This window comes from Medicago sativa, chromosome 6 (genome assembly GCF_051527215.1).
Source record: "Medicago sativa cultivar Bolivia chromosome 6, Bolivia_mono, whole genome shotgun sequence".
Classification (NCBI taxonomy): Eukaryota; Viridiplantae; Streptophyta; class Magnoliopsida; order Fabales; family Fabaceae; genus Medicago; species Medicago sativa.
This window is the reverse complement of record NC_140754.1, coordinates 23,217,501-23,242,500: the sequence shown is the minus strand read 5'-3', so window position 1 is coordinate 23,242,500 and position 25,000 is coordinate 23,217,501. Positions and strand designations below refer to the sequence as shown.

Here is a 25,000-nt window from a genome sequence, read left to right as displayed (position 1 = left end):
TCGGTTTTCCACGAAACTTGGCAGATCCTCTGCATGTATTTTTATAGAGATGCCTGCAAAAAACCAGCTCAAAAGTCGAACTCTAGGTCGACTAGCGCGGATGTCGTGCCTTCTTGACGTTTTGACGCTTAAAAATTCGTAATTAACGAATCCCGCGTGCAAATTCGCCAAAATTTCTTGGGGGAGGCCCTTATGATGTACTAAACATGGCCGAATATTTGGGGGACAAAATTTGACCCGTCGGTGGACGCGCACTTGGGGGAAAATTGAGGTTTTGAGCGTGTCGGTCGAAAAATCAAAATAAATCGAGGCGTTGTCGGTTTTCCACGAAACTTGGCAGATCCTCTACATGTATTTTTATAGAGATGCCTGCAAAAAACCAGCTCAAAATTCGAACTCTAGGTCGACTAGCGCGGATGTCGTGCCTTCTTGACGTTTTGACGCTTAAAAATTCGTAATTAACGAATCCCGCGTGCAAATTCGCCAAAATTTCTTGGGGGAGGCCCTCATGATGTCCCAAACACGCCTGAATTTTTTGGGAGCAAGATTTGTCCCGTTGATGGGTGCTCCTTTGAAAAAAAATTGCGATTTTTGCGCGTTTCGGTCGAAAAATCAAAATAAATCGGAACGTTGTCGGTTTGCCACGAAACTTTCCAGACCCTCTAGATGTATTTTTAGTGAGGTGTCTGCAAAAAACCAGCTCAAAATTCGATCTCTAGGTCGATGTTTTGATTTTTCGTTTTCTTGAGTTTTTGGCGCGTAAAAAATTCATATTTAATCCGTCCCTCGTCGGAAAATTCTAATTTTTTGTGGGAGATGTTGTTTTTATGTCCCTAACATGCCTGCAAAAAATCAGGGAAAAACTCAACCTCTAGGTCACATTTTCGGGACTTTATGCCTGCAGGGAAAATTAACCCCTTTTTCTACAAAACTGGAAATGGCACATCAGACATATATAGGGGGAGCTGCTTGTTGGGGCATGGCTGGGCATGGCTGGGGGCTGTCTGGGGGGCGCCCAGGCACCCCCAGCCACTGCCCAACAAGCAAATATGCCCCATTTTCATCAATTTGAGCCGTTTTCATCAAATCTTTTTGATAAATTCGGATCTTTTGATGAATTTGGGGGGGATTTGGTGGGAAAGAGGTGTTGTTCTTGAGCTGGGCAGCCACAGGCCAGGTCACGTCGGGAGGGAATTCGTAGGCAAAAATCTCTAGCGCGCTGCCGATTGAAATTTTTGCCCATGCCTGGGACTCGGCAGGCCAAATCACGTCGGGAGCCCCGTGCTCAGGCCAAACCACGTCGGGAGGGGTCCCGTAGGCCAAAATTCCTCGCGCGTGCGCGCGCGCGCCTGCGCACCCGTATTATTAAGGTCATACCGATTGAAATTTTTGTTCACGGCTGGGACTCGACCTTCCCGTGCCCATGCCAAGCCAGGGCAAGGCGGCATTTTGCAATTCGGGAGGCAAAACGGGGTTGTTTTTTTCGTTTCTTCGGCTATCGACGCTCAAAACATTCGTAGTTAACGAATCCCGCGTGCAAAATCGCCAAAATTTCTTGAGGGAGGCTCTAATGATGTCCCAAACATGCCTGAATTTTTTGGGAACAAGATTTGTCCCGTTGATGGGTGCTCGTTTGAAAAAAAATGGCGATTTTTGCGCGTTTCGGTCGAAAAATCAAAATAAATCGAAACGACGTCGGTTTGCCACGAAACTTTCCAGACCCTCTAGATGTATTTTTATTGAGGTGTCTGCAAAAAACTAGCTCAAAATTCGAATTCTAGGTCGACTAGCGCGGCCGGGTCGTGACTTCTTGACGTTTTGACGCTTAAAAATTCGTAATTAACGAATCCCGCGTGCAAAATCGCCAAAATTTCTTGAGGGAGGCTCTAATGATGTCCCAAACATGCCTGAATTTTTTGGGAACAAGATTTGTCCCGTTGATGGGTGCTCGTTTGAAAAAAAATTGCGATTTTTGCGCGTTTCGGTCGAAAAATCAAAATAAATCGAAACGACGTCGGTTTGCCACGAAACTTTCCAGACCCTCTAGATGTATTTTTATTGAGGTGTCTGCAAAAAACTAGCTCAAAATTCGATCTCTAGGTCGACTAGCGCGGCCGGGTCGTGACTTCTTGACGTTTTGACGCTTAAAAATTCGTAATTAACGAATCCCGCGTGCAAAATCGCCAAAATTTCTTGAGGGAGGCTCTAATGATGTCCCAAACATGCCTGAATTTTTTGGGAACAAGATTTGTCCCGTTGATGGGTGCTCGTTTGAAAAAAAATTGCGATTTTTGCGCGTTTCGGTCGAAAAATCAAAATAAATCGAAACGTTGTCGGTTTTCCACGAAACTTTCCAGACCCTCTAGATGTATTTTTATTGAGGTGTCTGCAAAAAACTAGCTCAAAATTCGATCTCTAGGTCGATGTTTTGATTTTTTGGTTTCTTGAGTTTTTGACGCGTCAAAAATTCATATTTAATCCGTCCCTCGTCGGAAAATTCTAATTTTTTGTGTGAGATGTTGTTTTTATGTCCCTAACATGCCTGCAAAAAATCGCGGAAAAATTCAACCTCTAGGTCACATTTTCGGGACTTTATGCCTGCAGGGAAAATTCACCCCTTTTTCTACAAAACTGGAAATGGCACATCAGACATATATAGGGGGAGCTGCTTGTTGGGGCATGGCTGGGCATGGCTGGGGGCTGTCTGGGGGGCGCCCAGGCACCCCCAGCCACTGCCCAACAAGCAAATATGCCCCATTTTCATCAATTTGAGCCGTTTTCATCAAATCTTTTTGATAAATTCGGATCTTTTGATGAATTTGGGGGGGATTTGGTGGGAAAGAGGTGTTGTTCTTGAGCTGGGCAGCCACAGGCCAAGTCACGTCGGGAGGGAATTCGTAGGCAAAAATCTCTAGCGCGCTGCCGATTGAAATTTTTGCCCATGCCTGGGACTCGGCAGGCCAAATCACGTCGGGAGCCCCGTGCTCAGGCCAAACCACGTCGGGAGGGGTCCCGTAGGCCAAAATTCCTCGCGCGTGCGCGCGCGCGCCTGCGCACCCGTATTATTAAGGTCATACCGATTGAAATTTTTGTTCACGGCTGGGACTCGACCTTCCCGTGCCCATGCCAAGCCAGGGCAAGGCGGCATTTTGCAATTCGGGAGGCAAAACGGGGTTGTTTTTTTCGTTTCTTCGGCTATCGACGCTCAAAACATTCGTAGTTAACGAATCCCGCGTGCAAAATCGCCAAAATTTCTTGAGGGAGGCTCTAATGATGTCCCAAACATGCCTGAATTTTTTGGGAACAAGATTTGTCCCGTTGATGGGTGCTCGTTTGAAAAAAAATTGCGATTTTTGCGCGTTTCGGTCGAAAAATCAAAATAAATCGAAACGACGTCGGTTTGCCACGAAACTTTCCAGACCCTCTAGATGTATTTTTATTGAGGTGTCTGCAAAAAACTAGCTCAAAATTCGAATTCTAGGTCGACTAGCGCGGCCGGGTCGTGACTTCTTGACGTTTTGACGCTTAAAAATTCGTAATTAACGAATCCCGCGTGCAAAATCGCCAAAATTTCTTGAGGGAGGCTCTAATGATGTCCCAAACATGCCTGAATTTTTTGGGAACAAGATTTGTCCCGTTGATGGGTGCTCGTTTGAAAAAAAATTGCGATTTTTGCGCGTTTCGGTCGAAAAATCAAAATAAATCGAAACGTTGTCGGTTTTCCACGAAACTTTCCAGACCCTCTAGATGTATTTTTATTGAGGTGTCTGCAAAAAACTAGCTCAAAATTCGATCTCTAGGTCGATGTTTTGATTTTTTGGTTTCTTGAGTTTTTGACGCGTCAAAAATTCATATTTAATCCGTCCCTCGTCGGAAAATTCTAATTTTTTGTGTGAGATGTTGTTTTTATGTCCCTAACATGCCTGCAAAAAATCGCGGAAAAATTCAACCTCTAGGTCACATTTTCGGGACTTTATGCCTGCAGGGAAAATTCACCCCTTTTTCTACAAAACTGGAAATGGCACATCAGACATATATAGGGGGAGCTGCTTGTTGGGGCATGGCTGGGCATGGCTGGGGGCTGTCTGGGGGGCGCCCAGGCACCCCCAGCCACTGCCCAACAAGCAAATATGCCCCATTTTCATCAATTTGAGCCGTTTTCATCAAATCTTTTTGATAAATTCGGATCTTTTGATGAATTTGGGGGGGATTTGGTGGGAAAGAGGTGTTGTTCTTGAGCTGGGCAGCCACAGGCCAAGTCACGTCGGGAGGGAATTCGTAGGCAAAAATCTCTAGCGCGCTGCCGATTGAAATTTTTGCCCATGCCTGGGACTCGGCAGGCCAAATCACGTCGGGAGCCCCGTGCTCAGGCCAAACCACGTCGGGAGGGGTCCCGTAGGCCAAAATTCCTCGCGCGTGCGCGCGCGCGCCTGCGCACCCGTATTATTAAGGTCATACCGATTGAAATTTTTGTTCACGGCTGGGACTCGACCTTCCCGTGCCCATGCCAAGCCAGGGCAAGGCGGCATTTTGCAATTCGGGAGGCAAAACGGGGTTGTTTTTTTCGTTTCTTCGGCTATCGACGCTCAAAACATTCGTAGTTAACGAATCCCGCGTGCAAAATCGCCAAAATTTCTTGAGGGAGGCTCTAATGATGTCCCAAACATGCCTGAATTTTTTGGGAACAAGATTTGTCCCGTTGATGGGTGCTCGTTTGAAAAAAAATTGCGATTTTTGCGCGTTTCGGTCGAAAAATCAAAATAAATCGAAACGACGTCGGTTTGCCACGAAACTTTCCAGACCCTCTAGATGTATTTTTATTGAGGTGTCTGCAAAAAACTAGCTCAAAATTCGAATTCTAGGTCGACTAGCGCGGCCGGGTCGTGACTTCTTGACGTTTTGACGCTTAAAAATTCGTAATTAACGAATCCCGCGTGCAAAATCGCCAAAATTTCTTGAGGGAGGCTCTAATGATGTCCCAAACATGCCTGAATTTTTTGGGAACAAGATTTGTCCCGTTGATGGGTGCTCGTTTGAAAAAAAATTGCGATTTTTGCGCGTTTCGGTCGAAAAATCAAAATAAATCGAAACGTTGTCGGTTTTCCACGAAACTTTCCAGACCCTCTAGATGTATTTTTATTGAGGTGTCTGCAAAAAACTAGCTCAAAATTCGATCTCTAGGTCGATGTTTTGATTTTTTGGTTTCTTGAGTTTTTGACGCGTCAAAAATTCATATTTAATCCGTCCCTCGTCGGAAAATTCTAATTTTTTGTGTGAGATGTTGTTTTTATGTCCCTAACATGCCTGCAAAAAATCGCGGAAAAATTCAACCTCTAGGTCACATTTTCGGGACTTTATGCCTGCAGGGAAAATTCACCCCTTTTTCTACAAAACTGGAAATGGCACATCAGACATATATAGGGGGAGCTGCTTGTTGGGGCATGGCTGGGCATGGCTGGGGGCTGTCTGGGGGGCGCCCAGGCACCCCCAGCCACTGCCCAACAAGCAAATATGCCCCATTTTCATCAATTTGAGCCGTTTTCATCAAATCTTTTTGATAAATTCGGATCTTTTGATGAATTTGGGGGGGATTTGGTGGGAAAGAGGTGTTGTTCTTGAGCTGGGCAGCCACAGGCCAAGTCACGTCGGGAGGGAATTCGTAGGCAAAAATCTCTAGCGCGCTGCCGATTGAAATTTTTGCCCATGCCTGGGACTCGGCAGGCCAAATCACGTCGGGAGCCCCGTGCTCAGGCCAAACCACGTCGGGAGGGGTCCCGTAGGCCAAAATTCCTCGCGCGTGCGCGCGCGCGCCTGCGCACCCGTATTATTAAGGTCATACCGATTGAAATTTTTGTTCACGGCTGGGACTCGACCTTCCCGTGCCCATGCCAAGCCAGGGCAAGGCGGCATTTTGCAATTCGGGAGGCAAAACGGGGTTGTTTTTTTCGTTTCTTCGGCTATCGACGCTCAAAACATTCGTAGTTAACGAATCCCGCGTGCAAAATCGCCAAAATTTCTTGAGGGAGGCTCTAATGATGTCCCAAACATGCCTGAATTTTTTGGGAACAAGATTTGTCCCGTTGATGGGTGCTCGTTTGAAAAAAAATTGCGATTTTTGCGCGTTTCGGTCGAAAAATCAAAATAAATCGAAACGACGTCGGTTTGCCACGAAACTTTCCAGACCCTCTAGATGTATTTTTATTGAGGTGTCTGCAAAAAACTAGCTCAAAATTCGAATTCTAGGTCGACTAGCGCGGCCGGGTCGTGACTTCTTGACGTTTTGACGCTTAAAAATTCGTAATTAACGAATCCCGCGTGCAAAATCGCCAAAATTTCTTGAGGGAGGCTCTAATGATGTCCCAAACATGCCTGAATTTTTTGGGAACAAGATTTGTCCCGTTGATGGGTGCTCGTTTGAAAAAAAATTGCGATTTTTGCGCGTTTCGGTCGAAAAATCAAAATAAATCGAAACGTTGTCGGTTTTCCACGAAACTTTCCAGACCCTCTAGATGTATTTTTATTGAGGTGTCTGCAAAAAACTAGCTCAAAATTCGATCTCTAGGTCGATGTTTTGATTTTTTGGTTTCTTGAGTTTTTGACGCGTCAAAAATTCATATTTAATCCGTCCCTCGTCGGAAAATTCTAATTTTTTGTGTGAGATGTTGTTTTTATGTCCCTAACATGCCTGCAAAAAATCGCGGAAAAATTCAACCTCTAGGTCACATTTTCGGGACTTTATGCCTGCAGGGAAAATTCACCCCTTTTTCTACAAAACTGGAAATGGCACATCAGACATATATAGGGGGAGCTGCTTGTTGGGGCATGGCTGGGCATGGCTGGGGGCTGTCTGGGGGGCGCCCAGGCACCCCCAGCCACTGCCCAACAAGCAAATATGCCCCATTTTCATCAATTTGAGCCGTTTTCATCAAATCTTTTTGATAAATTCGGATCTTTTGATGAATTTGGGGGGGATTTGGTGGGAAAGAGGTGTTGTTCTTGAGCTGGGCAGCCACAGGCCAAGTCACGTCGGGAGGGAATTCGTAGGCAAAAATCTCTAGCGCGCTGCCGATTGAAATTTTTGCCCATGCCTGGGACTCGGCAGGCCAAATCACGTCGGGAGCCCCGTGCTCAGGCCAAACCACGTCGGGAGGGGTCCCGTAGGCCAAAATTCCTCGCGCGTGCGCGCGCGCGCCTGCGCACCCGTATTATTAAGGTCATACCGATTGAAATTTTTGTTCACGGCTGGGACTCGACCTTCCCGTGCCCATGCCAAGCCAGGGCAAGGCGGCATTTTGCAATTCGGGAGGCAAAACGGGGTTGTTTTTTTCGTTTCTTCGGCTATCGACGCTCAAAACATTCGTAGTTAACGAATCCCGCGTGCAAAATCGCCAAAATTTCTTGAGGGAGGCTCTAATGATGTCCCAAACATGCCTGAATTTTTTGGGAACAAGATTTGTCCCGTTGATGGGTGCTCGTTTGAAAAAAAATTGCGATTTTTGCGCGTTTCGGTCGAAAAATCAAAATAAATCGAAACGACGTCGGTTTGCCACGAAACTTTCCAGACCCTCTAGATGTATTTTTATTGAGGTGTCTGCAAAAAACTAGCTCAAAATTCGAATTCTAGGTCGACTAGCGCGGCCGGGTCGTGACTTCTTGACGTTTTGACGCTTAAAAATTCGTAATTAACGAATCCCGCGTGCAAAATCGCCAAAATTTCTTGAGGGAGGCTCTAATGATGTCCCAAACATGCCTGAATTTTTTGGGAACAAGATTTGTCCCGTTGATGGGTGCTCGTTTGAAAAAAAATTGCGATTTTTGCGCGTTTCGGTCGAAAAATCAAAATAAATCGAAACGTTGTCGGTTTTCCACGAAACTTTCCAGACCCTCTAGATGTATTTTTATTGAGGTGTCTGCAAAAAACTAGCTCAAAATTCGATCTCTAGGTCGATGTTTTGATTTTTTGGTTTCTTGAGTTTTTGACGCGTCAAAAATTCATATTTAATCCGTCCCTCGTCGGAAAATTCTAATTTTTTGTGTGAGATGTTGTTTTTATGTCCCTAACATGCCTGCAAAAAATCGCGGAAAAATTCAACCTCTAGGTCACATTTTCGGGACTTTATGCCTGCAGGGAAAATTCACCCCTTTTTCTACAAAACTGGAAATGGCACATCAGACATATATAGGGGGAGCTGCTTGTTGGGGCATGGCTGGGCATGGCTGGGGGCTGTCTGGGGGGCGCCCAGGCACCCCCAGCCACTGCCCAACAAGCAAATATGCCCCATTTTCATCAATTTGAGCCGTTTTCATCAAATCTTTTTGATAAATTCGGATCTTTTGATGAATTTGGGGGGGATTTGGTGGGAAAGAGGTGTTGTTCTTGAGCTGGGCAGCCACAGGCCAAGTCACGTCGGGAGGGAATTCGTAGGCAAAAATCTCTAGCGCGCTGCCGATTGAAATTTTTGCCCATGCCTGGGACTCGGCAGGCCAAATCACGTCGGGAGCCCCGTGCTCAGGCCAAACCACGTCGGGAGGGGTCCCGTAGGCCAAAATTCCTCGCGCGTGCGCGCGCGCGCCTGCGCACCCGTATTATTAAGGTCATACCGATTGAAATTTTTGTTCACGGCTGGGACTCGACCTTCCCGTGCCCATGCCAAGCCAGGGCAAGGCGGCATTTTGCAATTCGGGAGGCAAAACGGGGTTGTTTTTTTCGTTTCTTCGGCTATCGACGCTCAAAACATTCGTAGTTAACGAATCCCGCGTGCAAAATCGCCAAAATTTCTTGAGGGAGGCTCTAATGATGTCCCAAACATGCCTGAATTTTTTGGGAACAAGATTTGTCCCGTTGATGGGTGCTCGTTTGAAAAAAAATTGCGATTTTTGCGCGTTTCGGTCGAAAAATCAAAATAAATCGAAACGACGTCGGTTTTCCACGAAACTTTCCAGACCCTCTAGATGTATTTTTATTGAGGTGTCTGCAAAAAACTAGCTCAAAATTCGAATTCTAGGTCGACTAGCGCGGCCGGGTCGTGACTTCTTGACGTTTTGACGCTTAAAAATTCGTAATTAACGAATCCCGCGTGCAAAATCGCCAAAATTTCTTGAGGAAGGCTCTAATGATGTCCCAAACATGCCTGAATTTTTTGGGAACAAGATTTGTCCCGTTGATGGGTGCTCGTTTGAAAAAAAATTGCGATTTTTGCGCGTTTCGGTCGAAAAATCAAAATAAATCGAAACGTTGTCGGTTTTCCACGAAACTTTCCAGACCCTCTAGATGTATTTTTATTGAGGTGTCTGCAAAAAACTAGCTCAAAATTCGATCTCTAGGTCGATGTTTTGATTTTTTGGTTTCTTGAGTTTTTGACGCGTCAAAAATTCATATTTAATCCGTCCCTCGTCGGAAAATTCTAATTTTTTGTGTGAGATGTTGTTTTTATGTCCCTAACATGCCTGCAAAAAATCGCGGAAAAATTCAACCTCTAGGTCACATTTTCGGGACTTTATGCCTGCAGGGAAAATTCACCCCTTTTTCTACAAAACTGGAAATGGCACATCAGACATATATAGGGGGAGCTGCTTGTTGGGGCATGGCTGGGCATGGCTGGGGGCTGTCTGGGGGGCGCCCAGGCACCCCCAGCCACTGCCCAACAAGCAAATATGCCCCATTTTCATCAATTTGAGCCGTTTTCATCAAATCTTTTTGATAAATTCGGATCTTTTGATGAATTTGGGGGGGATTTGGTGGGAAAGAGGTGTTGTTCTTGAGCTGGGCAGCCACAGGCCAAGTCACGTCGGGAGGGAATTCGTAGGCAAAAATCTCTAGCGCGCTGCCGATTGAAATTTTTGCCCATGCCTGGGACTCGGCAGGCCAAATCACGTCGGGAGCCCCGTGCTCAGGCCAAACCACGTCGGGAGGGGTCCCGTAGGCCAAAATTCCTCGCGCGTGCGCGCGCGCGCCTGCGCACCCGTATTATTAAGGTCATACCGATTGAAATTTTTGTTCACGGCTGGGACTCGACCTTCCCGTGCCCATGCCAAGCCAGGGCAAGGCGGCATTTTGCAATTCGGGAGGCAAAACGGGGTTGTTTTTTTCGTTTCTTCGGCTATCGACGCTCAAAACATTCGTAGTTAACGAATCCCGCGTGCAAAATCGCCAAAATTTCTTGAGGGAGGCTCTAATGATGTCCCAAACATGCCTGAATTTTTTGGGAACAAGATTTGTCCCGTTGATGGGTGCTCGTTTGAAAAAAAATTGCGATTTTTGCGCGTTTCGGTCGAAAAATCAAAATAAATCGAAACGACGTCGGTTTTCCACGAAACTTTCCAGACCCTCTAGATGTATTTTTATTGAGGTGTCTGCAAAAAACTAGCTCAAAATTCGAATTCTAGGTCGACTAGCGCGGCCGGGTCGTGACTTCTTGACGTTTTGACGCTTAAAAATTCGTAATTAACGAATCCCGCGTGCAAAATCGCCAAAATTTCTTGAGGGAGGCTCTAATGATGTCCCAAACATGCCTGAATTTTTTGGGAACAAGATTTGTCCCGTTGATGGGTGCTCGTTTGAAAAAAAATTGCGATTTTTGCGCGTTTCGGTCGAAAAATCAAAATAAATCGAAACGTTGTCGGTTTTCCACGAAACTTTCCAGACCCTCTAGATGTATTTTTATTGAGGTGTCTGCAAAAAACTAGCTCAAAATTCGATCTCTAGGTCGATGTTTTGATTTTTTGGTTTCTTGAGTTTTTGACGCGTCAAAAATTCATATTTAATCCGTCCCTCGTCGGAAAATTCTAATTTTTTGTGTGAGATGTTGTTTTTATGTCCCTAACATGCCTGCAAAAAATCGCGGAAAAATTCAACCTCTAGGTCACATTTTCGGGACTTTATGCCTGCAGGGAAAATTCACCCCTTTTTCTACAAAACTGGAAATGGCACATCAGACATATATAGGGGGAGCTGCTTGTTGGGGCATGGCTGGGCATGGCTGGGGGCTGTCTGGGGGGCGCCCAGGCACCCCCAGCCACTGCCCAACAAGCAAATATGCCCCATTTTCATCAATTTGAGCCGTTTTCATCAAATCTTTTTGATAAATTCGGATCTTTTGATGAATTTGGGGGGGATTTGGTGGGAAAGAGGTGTTGTTCTTGAGCTGGGCAGCCACAGGCCAAGTCACGTCGGGAGGGAATTCGTAGGCAAAAATCTCTAGCGCGCTGCCGATTGAAATTTTTGCCCATGCCTGGGACTCGGCAGGCCAAATCACGTCGGGAGCCCCGTGCTCAGGCCAAACCACGTCGGGAGGGGTCCCGTAGGCCAAAATTCCTCGCGCGTGCGCGCGCGCGCCTGCGCACCCGTATTATTAAGGTCATACCGATTGAAATTTTTGTTCACGGCTGGGACTCGACCTTCCCGTGCCCATGCCAAGCCAGGGCAAGGCGGCATTTTGCAATTCGGGAGGCAAAACGGGGTTGTTTTTTTCGTTTCTTCGGCTATCGACGCTCAAAACATTCGTAGTTAACGAATCCCGCGTGCAAAATCGCCAAAATTTCTTGAGGGAGGCTCTAATGATGTCCCAAACATGCCTGAATTTTTTGGGAACAAGATTTGTCCCGTTGATGGGTGCTCGTTTGAAAAAAAATTGCGATTTTTGCGCGTTTCGGTCGAAAAATCAAAATAAATCGAAACGACGTCGGTTTTCCACGAAACTTTCCAGACCCTCTAGATGTATTTTTATTGAGGTGTCTGCAAAAAACTAGCTCAAAATTCGAATTCTAGGTCGACTAGCGCGGCCGGGTCGTGACTTCTTGACGTTTTGACGCTTAAAAATTCGTAATTAACGAATCCCGCGTGCAAAATCGCCAAAATTTCTTGAGGGAGGCTCTAATGATGTCCCAAACATGCCTGAATTTTTTGGGAACAAGATTTGTCCCGTTGATGGGTGCTCGTTTGAAAAAAAATTGCGATTTTTGCGCGTTTCGGTCGAAAAATCAAAATAAATCGAAACGTTGTCGGTTTTCCACGAAACTTTCCAGACCCTCTAGATGTATTTTTATTGAGGTGTCTGCAAAAAACTAGCTCAAAATTCGATCTCTAGGTCGATGTTTTGATTTTTTGGTTTCTTGAGTTTTTGACGCGTCAAAAATTCATATTTAATCCGTCCCTCGTCGGAAAATTCTAATTTTTTGTGTGAGATGTTGTTTTTATGTCCCTAACATGCCTGCAAAAAATCGCGGAAAAATTCAACCTCTAGGTCACATTTTCGGGACTTTATGCCTGCAGGGAAAATTCACCCCTTTTTCTACAAAACTGGAAATGGCACATCAGACATATATAGGGGGAGCTGCTTGTTGGGGCATGGCTGGGCATGGCTGGGGGCTGTCTGGGGGGCGCCCAGGCACCCCCAGCCACTGCCCAACAAGCAAATATGCCCCATTTTCATCAATTTGAGCCGTTTTCATCAAATCTTTTTGATAAATTCGGATCTTTTGATGAATTTGGGGGGGATTTGGTGGGAAAGAGGTGTTGTTCTTGAGCTGGGCAGCCACAGGCCAAGTCACGTCGGGAGGGAATTCGTAGGCAAAAATCTCTAGCGCGCTGCCGATTGAAATTTTTGCCCATGCCTGGGACTCGGCAGGCCAAATCACGTCGGGAGCCCCGTGCTCAGGCCAAACCACGTCGGGAGGGGTCCCGTAGGCCAAAATTCCTCGCGCGTGCGCGCGCGCGCCTGCGCACCCGTATTATTAAGGTCATACCGATTGAAATTTTTGTTCACGGCTGGGACTCGACCTTCCCGTGCCCATGCCAAGCCAGGGCAAGGCGGCATTTTGCAATTCGGGAGGCAAAACGGGGTTGTTTTTTTCGTTTCTTCGGCTATCGACGCTCAAAACATTCGTAGTTAACGAATCCCGCGTGCAAAATCGCCAAAATTTCTTGAGGGAGGCTCTAATGATGTCCCAAACATGCCTGAATTTTTTGGGAACAAGATTTGTCCCGTTGATGGGTGCTCGTTTGAAAAAAAATTGCGATTTTTGCGCGTTTCGGTCGAAAAATCAAAATAAATCGAAACGACGTCGGTTTGCCACGAAACTTTCCAGACCCTCTAGATGTATTTTTATTGAGGTGTCTGCAAAAAACTAGCTCAAAATTCGAATTCTAGGTCGACTAGCGCGGCCGGGTCGTGACTTCTTGACGTTTTGACGCTTAAAAATTCGTAATTAACGAATCCCGCGTGCAAAATCGCCAAAATTTCTTGAGGGAGGCTCTAATGATGTCCCAAACATGCCTGAATTTTTTGGGAACAAGATTTGTCCCGTTGATGGGTGCTCGTTTGAAAAAAAATTGCGATTTTTGCGCGTTTCGGTCGAAAAATCAAAATAAATCGAAACGTTGTCGGTTTTCCACGAAACTTTCCAGACCCTCTAGATGTATTTTTATTGAGGTGTCTGCAAAAAACTAGCTCAAAATTCGATCTCTAGGTCGATGTTTTGATTTTTTGGTTTCTTGAGTTTTTGACGCGTCAAAAATTCATATTTAATCCGTCCCTCGTCGGAAAATTCTAATTTTTTGTGTGAGATGTTGTTTTTATGTCCCTAACATGCCTGCAAAAAATCGCGGAAAAATTCAACCTCTAGGTCACATTTTCGGGACTTTATGCCTGCAGGGAAAATTCACCCCTTTTTCTACAAAACTGGAAATGGCACATCAGACATATATAGGGGGAGCTGCTTGTTGGGGCATGGCTGGGCATGGCTGGGGGCTGTCTGGGGGGCGCCCAGGCACCCCCAGCCACTGCCCAACAAGCAAATATGCCCCATTTTCATCAATTTGAGCCGTTTTCATCAAATCTTTTTGATAAATTCGGATCTTTTGATGAATTTGGGGGGGATTTGGTGGGAAAGAGGTGTTGTTCTTGAGCTGGGCAGCCACAGGCCAAGTCACGTCGGGAGGGAATTCGTAGGCAAAAATCTCTAGCGCGCTGCCGATTGAAATTTTTGCCCATGCCTGGGACTCGGCAGGCCAAATCACGTCGGGAGCCCCGTGCTCAGGCCAAACCACGTCGGGAGGGGTCCCGTAGGCCAAAATTCCTCGCGCGTGCGCGCGCGCGCCTGCGCACCCGTATTATTAAGGTCATACCGATTGAAATTTTTGTTCACGGCTGGGACTCGACCTTCCCGTGCCCATGCCAAGCCAGGGCAAGGCGGCATTTTGCAATTCGGGAGGCAAAACGGGGTTGTTTTTTTCGTTTCTTCGGCTATCGACGCTCAAAACATTCGTAGTTAACGAATCCCGCGTGCAAAATCGCCAAAATTTCTTGAGGGAGGCTCTAATGATGTCCCAAACATGCCTGAATTTTTTGGGAACAAGATTTGTCCCGTTGATGGGTGCTCGTTTGAAAAAAAATTGCGATTTTTGCGCGTTTCGGTCGAAAAATCAAAATAAATCGAAACGACGTCGGTTTTCCACGAAACTTTCCAGACCCTCTAGATGTATTTTTATTGAGGTGTCTGCAAAAAACTAGCTCAAAATTCGAATTCTAGGTCGACTAGCGCGGCCGGGTCGTGACTTCTTGACGTTTTGACGCTTAAAAATTCGTAATTAACGAATCCCGCGTGCAAAATCGCCAAAATTTCTTGAGGGAGGCTCTAATGATGTCCCAAACATGCCTGAATTTTTTGGGAACAAGATTTGTCCCGTTGATGGGTGCTCGTTTGAAAAAAAATTGCGATTTTTGCGCGTTTCGGTCGAAAAATCAAAATAAATCGAAACGTTGTCGGTTTTCCACGAAACTTTCCAGACCCTCTAGATGTATTTTTATTGAGGTGTCTGCAAAAAACTAGCTCAAAATTCGATCTCTAGGTCGATGTTTTGATTTTTTGGTTTCTTGAGTTTTTGACGCGTCAAAAATTCATATTTAATCCGTCCCTCGTCGGAAAATTCTAATTTTTTGTGTGAGATGTTGTTTTTATGTCCCTAACATGCCTGCAAAAAATCGCGGAAAAATTCAACCTCTAGGTCACATTTTCGGGACTTTATGCCTGCAGGGAAAATTCACCCCTTTTTCTACAAAACTGGAAATGGCACATCAGACATATATAGGGGGAGCTGCTTGTTGGGGCATGGCTGGGCATGGCTGGGGGCTGTCTGGGGGGCGCCCAGGCACCCCCAGCCACTGCCCAACAAGCAAATATGCCCCATTTTCATCAATTTGAGCCGTTTTCATCAAATCTTTTTGATAAATTCGGATCTTTTGATGAATTTGGGGGGGATTTGGTGGGAAAGAGGTGTTGTTCTTGAGCTGGGCAGCCACAGGCCAAGTCACGTCGGGAGGGAATTCGTAGGCAAAAATCTCTAGCGCGCTGCCGATTGAAATTTTTGCCCATGCCTGGGACTCGGCAGGCCAAATCACGTCGGGAGCCCCGTGCTCAGGCCAAACCACGTCGGGAGGGGTCCCGTAGGCCAAAATTCCTCGCGCGTGCGCGCGCGCGCCTGCGCACCCGTATTATTAAGGTCATACCGATTGAAATTTTTGTTCACGGCTGGGACTCGACCTTCCCGTGCCCATGCCAAGCCAGGGCAAGGCGGCATTTTGCAATTCGGGAGGCAAAACGGGGTTGTTTTTTTCGTTTCTTCGGCTATCGACGCTCAAAACATTCGTAGTTAACGAATCCCGCGTGCAAAATCGCCAAAATTTCTTGAGGGAGGCTCTAATGATGTCCCAAACATGCCTGAATTTTTTGGGAACAAGATTTGTCCCGTTGATGGGTGCTCGTTTGAAAAAAAATTGCGATTTTTGCGCGTTTCGGTCGAAAAATCAAAATAAATCGAAACGACGTCGGTTTGCCACGAAACTTTCCAGACCCTCTAGATGTATTTTTATTGAGGTGTCTGCAAAAAACTAGCTCAAAATTCGAATTCTAGGTCGACTAGCGCGGCCGGGTCGTGACTTCTTGACGTTTTGACGCTTAAAAATTCGTAATTAACGAATCCCGCGTGCAAAATCGCCAAAATTTCTTGAGGGAGGCTCTAATGATGTCCCAAACATGCCTGAATTTTTTGGGAACAAGATTTGTCCCGTTGATGGGTGCTCGTTTGAAAAAAAATTGCGATTTTTGCGCGTTTCGGTCGAAAAATCAAAATAAATCGAAACGTTGTCGGTTTTCCACGAAACTTTCCAGACCCTCTAGATGTATTTTTATTGAGGTGTCTGCAAAAAACTAGCTCAAAATTCGATCTCTAGGTCGATGTTTTGATTTTTTGGTTTCTTGAGTTTTTGACGCGTCAAAAATTCATATTTAATCCGTCCCTCGTCGGAAAATTCTAATTTTTTGTGTGAGATGTTGTTTTTATGTCCCTAACATGCCTGCAAAAAATCGCGGAAAAATTCAACCTCTAGGTCACATTTTCGGGACTTTATGCCTGCAGGGAAAATTCACCCCTTTTTCTACAAAACTGGAAATGGCACATCAGACATATATAGGGGGAGCTGCTTGTTGGGGCATGGCTGGGCATGGCTGGGGGCTGTCTGGGGGGCGCCCAGGCACCCCCAGCCACTGCCCAACAAGCAAATATGCCCCATTTTCATCAATTTGAGCCGTTTTCATCAAATCTTTTTGATAAATTCGGATCTTTTGATGAATTTGGGGGGGATTTGGTGGGAAAGAGGTGTTGTTCTTGAGCTGGGCAGCCACAGGCCAAGTCACGTCGGGAGGGAATTCGTAGGCAAAAATCTCTAGCGCGCTGCCGATTGAAATTTTTGCCCATGCCTGGGACTCGGCAGGCCAAATCACGTCGGGAGCCCCGTGCTCAGGCCAAACCACGTCGGGAGGGGTCCCGTAGGCCAAAATTCCTCGCGCGTGCGCGCGCGCGCCTGCGCACCCGTATTATTAAGGTCATACCGATTGAAATTTTTGTTCACGGCTGGGACTCGACCTTCCCGTGCCCATGCCAAGCCAGGGCAAGGCGGCATTTTGCAATTCGGGAGGCAAAACGGGGTTGTTTTTTTCGTTTCTTCGGCTATCGACGCTCAAAACATTCGTAGTTAACGAATCCCGCGTGCAAAATCGCCAAAATTTCTTGAGGGAGGCTCTAATGATGTCCCAAACATGCCTGAATTTTTTGGGAACAAGATTTGTCCCGTTGATGGGTGCTCGTTTGAAAAAAAATTGCGATTTTTGCGCGTTTCGGTCGAAAAATCAAAATAAATCGAAACGACGTCGGTTTGCCACGAAACTTTCCAGACCCTCTAGATGTATTTTTATTGAGGTGTCTGCAAAAAACTAGCTCAAAATTCGAATTCTAGGTCGACTAGCGCGGCCGGGTCGTGACTTCTTGACGTTTTGACGCTTAAAAATTCGTAATTAACGAATCCCGCGTGCAAAATCGCCAAAATTTCTTGAGGGAGGCTCTAATGATGTCCCAAACATGCCTGAATTTTTTGGGAACAAGATTTGTCCCGTTGATGGGTGCTCGTTTGAAAAAAAATTGCGATTTTTGCGCGTTTCGGTCGAAAAATCAAAATAAATCGAAACGTTGTCGGTTTTCCACGAAACTTTCCAGACCCTCTAGATGTATTTTTATTGAGGTGTCTGCAAAAAACTAGCTCAAAATTCGATCTCTAGGTCGATGTTTTGATTTTTTGGTTTCTTGAGTTTTTGACGCGTCAAAAATTCATATTTAATCCGTCCCTCGTCGGAAAATTCTAATTTTTTGTGTGAGATGTTGTTTTTATGTCCCTAACATGCCTGCAAAAAATCGCGGAAAAATTCAACCTCTAGGTCACATTTTCGGGACTTTATGCCTGCAGGGAAAATTCACCCCTTTTTCTACAAAACTGGAAATGGCACATCAGACATATATAGGGGGAGCTGCTTGTTGGGGCATGGCTGGGCATGGCTGGGGGCTGTCTGGGGGGCGCCCAGGCACCCCCAGCCACTGCCCAACAAGCAAATATGCCCCATTTTCATCAATTTGAGCCGTTTTCATCAAATCTTTTTGATAAATTCGGATCTTTTGATGAATTTGGGGGGGATTTGGTGGGAAAGAGGTGTTGTTCTTGAGCTGGGCAGCCACAGGCCAAGTCACGTCGGGAGGGAATTCGTAGGCAAAAATCTCTAGCGCGCTGCCGATTGAAATTTTTGCCCATGCCTGGGACTCGGCAGGCCAAATCACGTCGGGAGCCCCGTGCTCAGGCCAAACCACGTCGGGAGGGGTCCCGTAGGCCAAAATTCCTCGCGCGTGCGCGCGCGCGCCTGCGCACCCGTATTATTAAGGTCATACCGATTGAAATTTTTGTTCACGGCTGGGACTCGACCTTCCCGTGCCCATGCCAAGCCAGGGCAAGGCGGCATTTTGCAATTCGGGAGGCAAAACGGGGTTGTTTTTTTCGTTTCTTCGGCTATCGACGCTCAAAACATTCGTAGTTAACGAATCCCGCGTGCAAAATCGCCAAAATTTCTTGAGGGAGGCTCTAATGATGTCCCAAACATGCCTGAATTTTTTGGGAACAAGATTTGTCCCGTTGATGGGTGCTCGTTTGAAAAAAAATTGCGATTTTTGCGCGTTTCGGTCGAAAAATCAAAATAAATCGAAACGACGTCGGTTTGCCACGAAACTTTCCAGACCCTCTAGATGTATTTTTATTGAGGTGTCTGCAAAAAACTAGCTCAAAATTCGAATTCTAGGTCGACTAGCGCGGCCGGGTCGTGACTTCTTGACGTTTTGACGCTTAAAAATTCGTAATTAACGAATCCCGCGTGCAAAATCGCCAAAATTTCTTGAGGGAGGCTCTAATGATGTCCCAAACATGCCTGAATTTTTTGGGAACAAGATTTGTCCCGTTGATGGGTGCTCGTTTGAAAAAAAATTGCGATTTTTGCGCGTTTCGGTCGAAAAATCAAAATAAATCGAAACGTTGTCGGTTTTCCACGAAACTTTCCAGACCCTCTAGATGTATTTTTATTGAGGTGTCTGCAAAAAACTAGCTCAAAATTCGATCTCTAGGTCGATGTTTTGATTTTTTGGTTTCTTGAGTTTTTGACGCGTCAAAAATTCATATTTAATCCGTCCCTCGTCGGAAAATTCTAATTTTTTGTGTGAGATGTTGTTTTTATGTCCCTAACATGCCTGCAAAAAATCGCGGAAAAATTCAACCTCTAGGTCACATTTTCGGGACTTTATGCCTGCAGGGAAAATTCACCCCTTTTTCTACAAAACTGGAAATGGCACATCAGACATATATAGGGGGAGCTGCTTGTTGGGGCATGGCTGGGCATGGCTGGGGGCTGTCTGGGGGGCGCCCAGGCACCCCCAGCCACTGCCCAACAAGCAAATATGCCCCATTTTCATCAATTTGAGCCGTTTTCATCAAATCTTTTTGATAAATTCGGATCTTTTGATGAATTTGGGGGGGATTTGGTGGGAAAGAGGTGTTGTTCTTGAGCTGGGCAGCCACAGGCCAAGTCACGTCGGGAGGGAATTCGTAGGCAAAAATCTCTAGCGCGCTGCCGATTGAAATTTTTGCCCATGCCTGGGACTCGGCAGGCCAAATCACGTCGGGAGCCCCGTGCTCAGGCCAAACCACGTCGGGAGGGGTCCCGTAGGCCAAAATTCCTCGCGCGTGCGCGCGCGCGCCTGCGCACCCGTATTATTAAGGTCATACCGATTGAAATTTTTGTTCACGGCTGGGACTCGACCTTCCCGTGCCCATGCCAAGCCAGGGCAAGGCGGCATTTTGCAATTCGGGAGGCAAAACGGGGTTGTTTTTTTCGTTTCTTCGGCTATCGACGCTCAAAACATTCGTAGTTAACGAATCCCGCGTGCAAAATCGCCAAAATTTCTTGAGGGAGGCTCTAATGATGTCCCAAACATGCCTGAATTTTTTGGGAACAAGATTTGTCCCGTTGATGGGTGCTCGTTTGAAAAAAAATTGCGATTTTTGCGCGTTTCGGTCGAAAAATCAAAATAAATCGAAACGACGTCGGTTTTCCACGAAACTTTCCAGACCCTCTAGATGTATTTTTATTGAGGTGTCTGCAAAAAACTAGCTCAAAATTCGAATTCTAGGTCGACTAGCGCGGCCGGGTCGTGACTTCTTGACGTTTTGACGCTTAAAAATTCGTAATTAACGAATCCCGCGTGCAAAATCGCCAAAATTTCTTGAGGGAGGCTCTAATGATGTCCCAAACATGCCTGAATTTTTTGGGAACAAGATTTGTCCCGTTGATGGGTGCTCGTTTGAAAAAAAATTGCGATTTTTGCGCGTTTCGGTCGAAAAATCAAAATAAATCGAAACGTTGTCGGTTTTCCACGAAACTTTCCAGACCCTCTAGATGTATTTTTATTGAGGTGTCTGCAAAAAACTAGCTCAAAATTCGATCTCTAGGTCGATGTTTTGATTTTTTGGTTTCTTGAGTTTTTGACGCGTCAAAAATTCATATTTAATCCGTCCCTCGTCGGAAAATTCTAATTTTTTGTGTGAGATGTTGTTTTTATGTCCCTAACATGCCTGCAAAAAATCGCGGAAAAATTCAACCTCTAGGTCACATTTTCGGGACTTTATGCCTGCAGGGAAAATTCACCCCTTTTTCTACAAAACTGGAAATGGCACATCAGACATATATAGGGGGAGCTGCTTGTTGGGGCATGGCTGGGCATGGCTGGGGGCTGTCTGGGGGGCGCCCAGGCACCCCCAGCCACTGCCCAACAAGCAAATATGCCCCATTTTCATCAATTTGAGCCGTTTTCATCAAATCTTTTTGATAAATTCGGATCTTTTGATGAATTTGGGGGGGATTTGGTGGGAAAGAGGTGTTGTTCTTGAGCTGGGCAGCCACAGGCCAAGTCACGTCGGGAGGGAATTCGTAGGCAAAAATCTCTAGCGCGCTGCCGATTGAAATTTTTGCCCATGCCTGGGACTCGGCAGGCCAAATCACGTCGGGAGCCCCGTGCTCAGGCCAAACCACGTCGGGAGGGGTCCCGTAGGCCAAAATTCCTCGCGCGTGCGCGCGCGCGCCTGCGCACCCGTATTATTAAGGTCATACCGATTGAAATTTTTGTTCACGGCTGGGACTCGACCTTCCCGTGCCCATGCCAAGCCAGGGCAAGGCGGCATTTTGCAATTCGGGAGGCAAAACGGGGTTGTTTTTTTCGTTTCTTCGGCTATCGACGCTCAAAACATTCGTAGTTAACGAATCCCGCGTGCAAAATCGCCAAAATTTCTTGAGGGAGGCTCTAATGATGTCCCAAACATGCCTGAATTTTTTGGGAACAAGATTTGTCCCGTTGATGGGTGCTCGTTTGAAAAAAAATTGCGATTTTTGCGCGTTTCGGTCGAAAAATCAAAATAAATCGAAACGACGTCGGTTTTCCACGAAACTTTCCAGACCCTCTAGATGTATTTTTATTGAGGTGTCTGCAAAAAACTAGCTCAAAATTCGAATTCTAGGTCGACTAGCGCGGCCGGGTCGTGACTTCTTGACGTTTTGACGCTTAAAAATTCGTAATTAACGAATCCCGCGTGCAAAATCGCCAAAATTTCTTGAGGGAGGCTCTAATGATGTCCCAAACATGCCTGAATTTTTTGGGAACAAGATTTGTCCCGTTGATGGGTGCTCGTTTGAAAAAAAATTGCGATTTTTGCGCGTTTCGGTCGAAAAATCAAAATAAATCGAAACGTTGTCGGTTTTCCACGAAACTTTCCAGACCCTCTAGATGTATTTTTATTGAGGTGTCTGCAAAAAACTAGCTCAAAATTCGATCTCTAGGTCGATGTTTTGATTTTTTGGTTTCTTGAGTTTTTGACGCGTCAAAAATTCATATTTAATCCGTCCCTCGTCGGAAAATTCTAATTTTTTGTGTGAGATGTTGTTTTTATGTCCCTAACATGCCTGCAAAAAATCGCGGAAAAATTCAACCTCTAGGTCACATTTTCGGGACTTTATGCCTGCAGGGAAAATTCACCCCTTTTTCTACAAAACTGGAAATGGCACATCAGACATATATAGGGGGAGCTGCTTGTTGGGGCATGGCTGGGCATGGCTGGGGGCTGTCTGGGGGGCGCCCAGGCACCCCCAGCCACTGCCCAACAAGCAAATATGCCCCATTTTCATCAATTTGAGCCGTTTTCATCAAATCTTTTTGATAAATTCGGATCTTTTGATGAATTTGGGGGGGATTTGGTGGGAAAGAGGTGTTGTTCTTGAGCTGGGCAGCCACAGGCCAAGTCACGTCGGGAGGGAATTCGTAGGCAAAAATCTCTAGCGCGCTGCCGATTGAAATTTTTGCCCATGCCTGGGACTCGGCAGGCCAAATCACGTCGGGAGCCCCGTGCTCAGGCCAAACCACGTCGGGAGGGGTCCCGTAGGCCAAAATTCCTCGCGCGTGCGCGCGCGCGCCTGCGCACCCGTATTATTAAGGTCATACCGATTGAAATTTTTGTTCACGGCTGGGACTCGACCTTCCCGTGCCCATGCCAAGCCAGGGCAAGGCGGCATTTTGCAATTCGGGAGGCAAAACGGGGTTGTTTTTTTCGTTTCTTCGGCTATCGACGCTCAAAACATTCGTAGTTAACGAATCCCGCGTGCAAAATCGCCAAAATTTCTTGAGGGAGGCTCTAATGATGTCCCAAACATGCCTGAATTTTTTGGGAACAAGATTTGTCCCGTTGATGGGTGCTCGTTTGAAAAAAAATTGCGATTTTTGCGCGTTTCGGTCGAAAAATCAAAATAAATCGAAACGACGTCGGTTTGCCACGAAACTTTCCAGACCCTCTAGATGTATTTTTATTGAGGTGTCTGCAAAAAACTAGCTCAAAATTCGAATTCTAGGTCGACTAGCGCGGCCGGGTCGTGACTTCTTGACGTTTTGACGCTTAAAAATTCGTAATTAACGAATCCCGCGTGCAAAATCGCCAAAATTTCTTGAGGGAGGCTCTAATGATGTCCCAAACATGCCTGAATTTTTTGGGAACAAGATTTGTCCCGTTGATGGGTGCTCGTTTGAAAAAAAATTGCGATTTTTGCGCGTTTCGGTCGAAAAATCAAAATAAATCGAAACGTTGTCGGTTTTCCACGAAACTTTCCAGACCCTCTAGATGTATTTTTATTGAGGTGTCTGCAAAAAACTAGCTCAAAATTCGATCTCTAGGTCGATGTTTTGATTTTTTGGTTTCTTGAGTTTTTGACGCGTCAAAAATTCATATTTAATCCGTCCCTCGTCGGAAAATTCTAATTTTTTGTGTGAGATGTTGTTTTTATGTCCCTAACATGCCTGCAAAAAATCGCGGAAAAATTCAACCTCTAGGTCACATTTTCGGGACTTTATGCCTGCAGGGAAAATTCACCCCTTTTTCTACAAAACTGGAAATGGCACATCAGACATATATAGGGGGAGCTGCTTGTTGGGGCATGGCTGGGCATGGCTGGGGGCTGTCTGGGGGGCGCCCAGGCACCCCCAGCCACTGCCCAACAAGCAAATATGCCCCATTTTCATCAATTTGAGCCGTTTTCATCAAATCTTTTTGATAAATTCGGATCTTTTGATGAATTTGGGGGGGATTTGGTGGGAAAGAGGTGTTGTTCTTGAGCTGGGCAGCCACAGGCCAAGTCACGTCGGGAGGGAATTCGTAGGCAAAAATCTCTAGCGCGCTGCCGATTGAAATTTTTGCCCATGCCTGGGACTCGGCAGGCCAAATCACGTCGGGAGCCCCGTGCTCAGGCCAAACCACGTCGGGAGGGGTCCCGTAGGCCAAAATTCCTCGCGCGTGCGCGCGCGCGCCTGCGCACCCGTATTATTAAGGTCATACCGATTGAAATTTTTGTTCACGGCTGGGACTCGACCTTCCCGTGCCCATGCCAAGCCAGGGCAAGGCGGCATTTTGCAATTCGGGAGGCAAAACGGGGTTGTTTTTTTCGTTTCTTCGGCTATCGACGCTCAAAACATTCGTAGTTAACGAATCCCGCGTGCAAAATCGCCAAAATTTCTTGAGGGAGGCTCTAATGATGTCCCAAACATGCCTGAATTTTTTGGGAACAAGATTTGTCCCGTTGATGGGTGCTCGTTTGAAAAAAAATTGCGATTTTTGCGCGTTTCGGTCGAAAAATCAAAATAAATCGAAACGACGTCGGTTTTCCACGAAACTTTCCAGACCCTCTAGATGTATTTTTATTGAGGTGTCTGCAAAAAACTAGCTCAAAATTCGAATTCTAGGTCGACTAGCGCGGCCGGGTCGTGACTTCTTGACGTTTTGACGCTTAAAAATTCGTAATTAACGAATCCCGCGTGCAAAATCGCCAAAATTTCTTGAGGGAGGCTCTAATGATGTCCCAAACATGCCTGAATTTTTTGGGAACAAGATTTGTCCCGTTGATGGGTGCTCGTTTGAAAAAAAATTGCGATTTTTGCGCGTTTCGGTCGAAAAATCAAAATAAATCGAAACGTTGTCGGTTTTCCACGAAACTTTCCAGACCCTCTAGATGTATTTTTATTGAGGTGTCTGCAAAAAACTAGCTCAAAATTCGATCTCTAGGTCGATGTTTTGATTTTTTGGTTTCTTGAGTTTTTGACGCGTCAAAAATTCATATTTAATCCGTCCCTCGTCGGAAAATTCTAATTTTTTGTGTGAGATGTTGTTTTTATGTCCCTAACATGCCTGCAAAAAATCGCGGAAAAATTCAACCTCTAGGTCACATTTTCGGGACTTTATGCCTGCAGGGAAAATTCACCCCTTTTTCTACAAAACTGGAAATGGCACATCAGACATATATAGGGGGAGCTGCTTGTTGGGGCATGGCTGGGCATGGCTGGGGGCTGTCTGGGGGGCGCCCAGGCACCCCCAGCCACTGCCCAACAAGCAAATATGCCCCATTTTCATCAATTTGAGCCGTTTTCATCAAATCTTTTTGATAAATTCGGATCTTTTGATGAATTTGGGGGGGATTTGGTGGGAAAGAGGTGTTGTTCTTGAGCTGGGCAGCCACAGGCCAAGTCACGTCGGGAGGGAATTCGTAGGCA

At 46.1% G+C, this 25,000-nt stretch overlaps 7 pseudogenes across 4 annotated transcripts; all 7 read left to right on the top strand.

The window, feature by feature from the left end:
- Positions 1 to 2,106: 2,106 nt before the first annotated feature.
- LOC146913890 (uncharacterized) lies at positions 2,107 to 9,046 on the top strand (annotated as a pseudogene). The gene has a single exon (XR_015016568.1). The product of XR_015016568.1 is annotated as an uncharacterized LOC146913890 (transcript).
- A 397-nt stretch (positions 9,047 to 9,443) lies between these two features.
- On the top strand, positions 9,444 to 10,576 carry LOC146913889 (uncharacterized; annotated as a pseudogene).
- On the top strand, positions 10,572 to 11,957 carry LOC146913888 (uncharacterized; annotated as a pseudogene).
- A 1,629-nt stretch (positions 11,958 to 13,586) lies between these two features.
- On the top strand, positions 13,587 to 15,032 carry LOC146913887 (uncharacterized; annotated as a pseudogene). Its single transcript, XR_015015045.1, has one exon. The product of XR_015015045.1 is annotated as an uncharacterized LOC146913887 (transcript).
- Positions 15,033 to 16,348: 1,316 nt separating this feature from the next.
- On the top strand, positions 16,349 to 17,794 carry LOC146913886 (uncharacterized; annotated as a pseudogene).
- On the top strand, positions 17,730 to 19,175 carry LOC146913885 (uncharacterized; annotated as a pseudogene). Its single transcript, XR_015015047.1, has one exon. The product of XR_015015047.1 is annotated as an uncharacterized LOC146913885 (transcript).
- On the top strand, positions 19,111 to 20,243 carry LOC146913884 (uncharacterized; annotated as a pseudogene). Its single transcript, XR_015015046.1, has one exon. The product of XR_015015046.1 is annotated as an uncharacterized LOC146913884 (transcript).
- Positions 20,244 to 25,000: the final 4,757 nt, after the last annotated feature.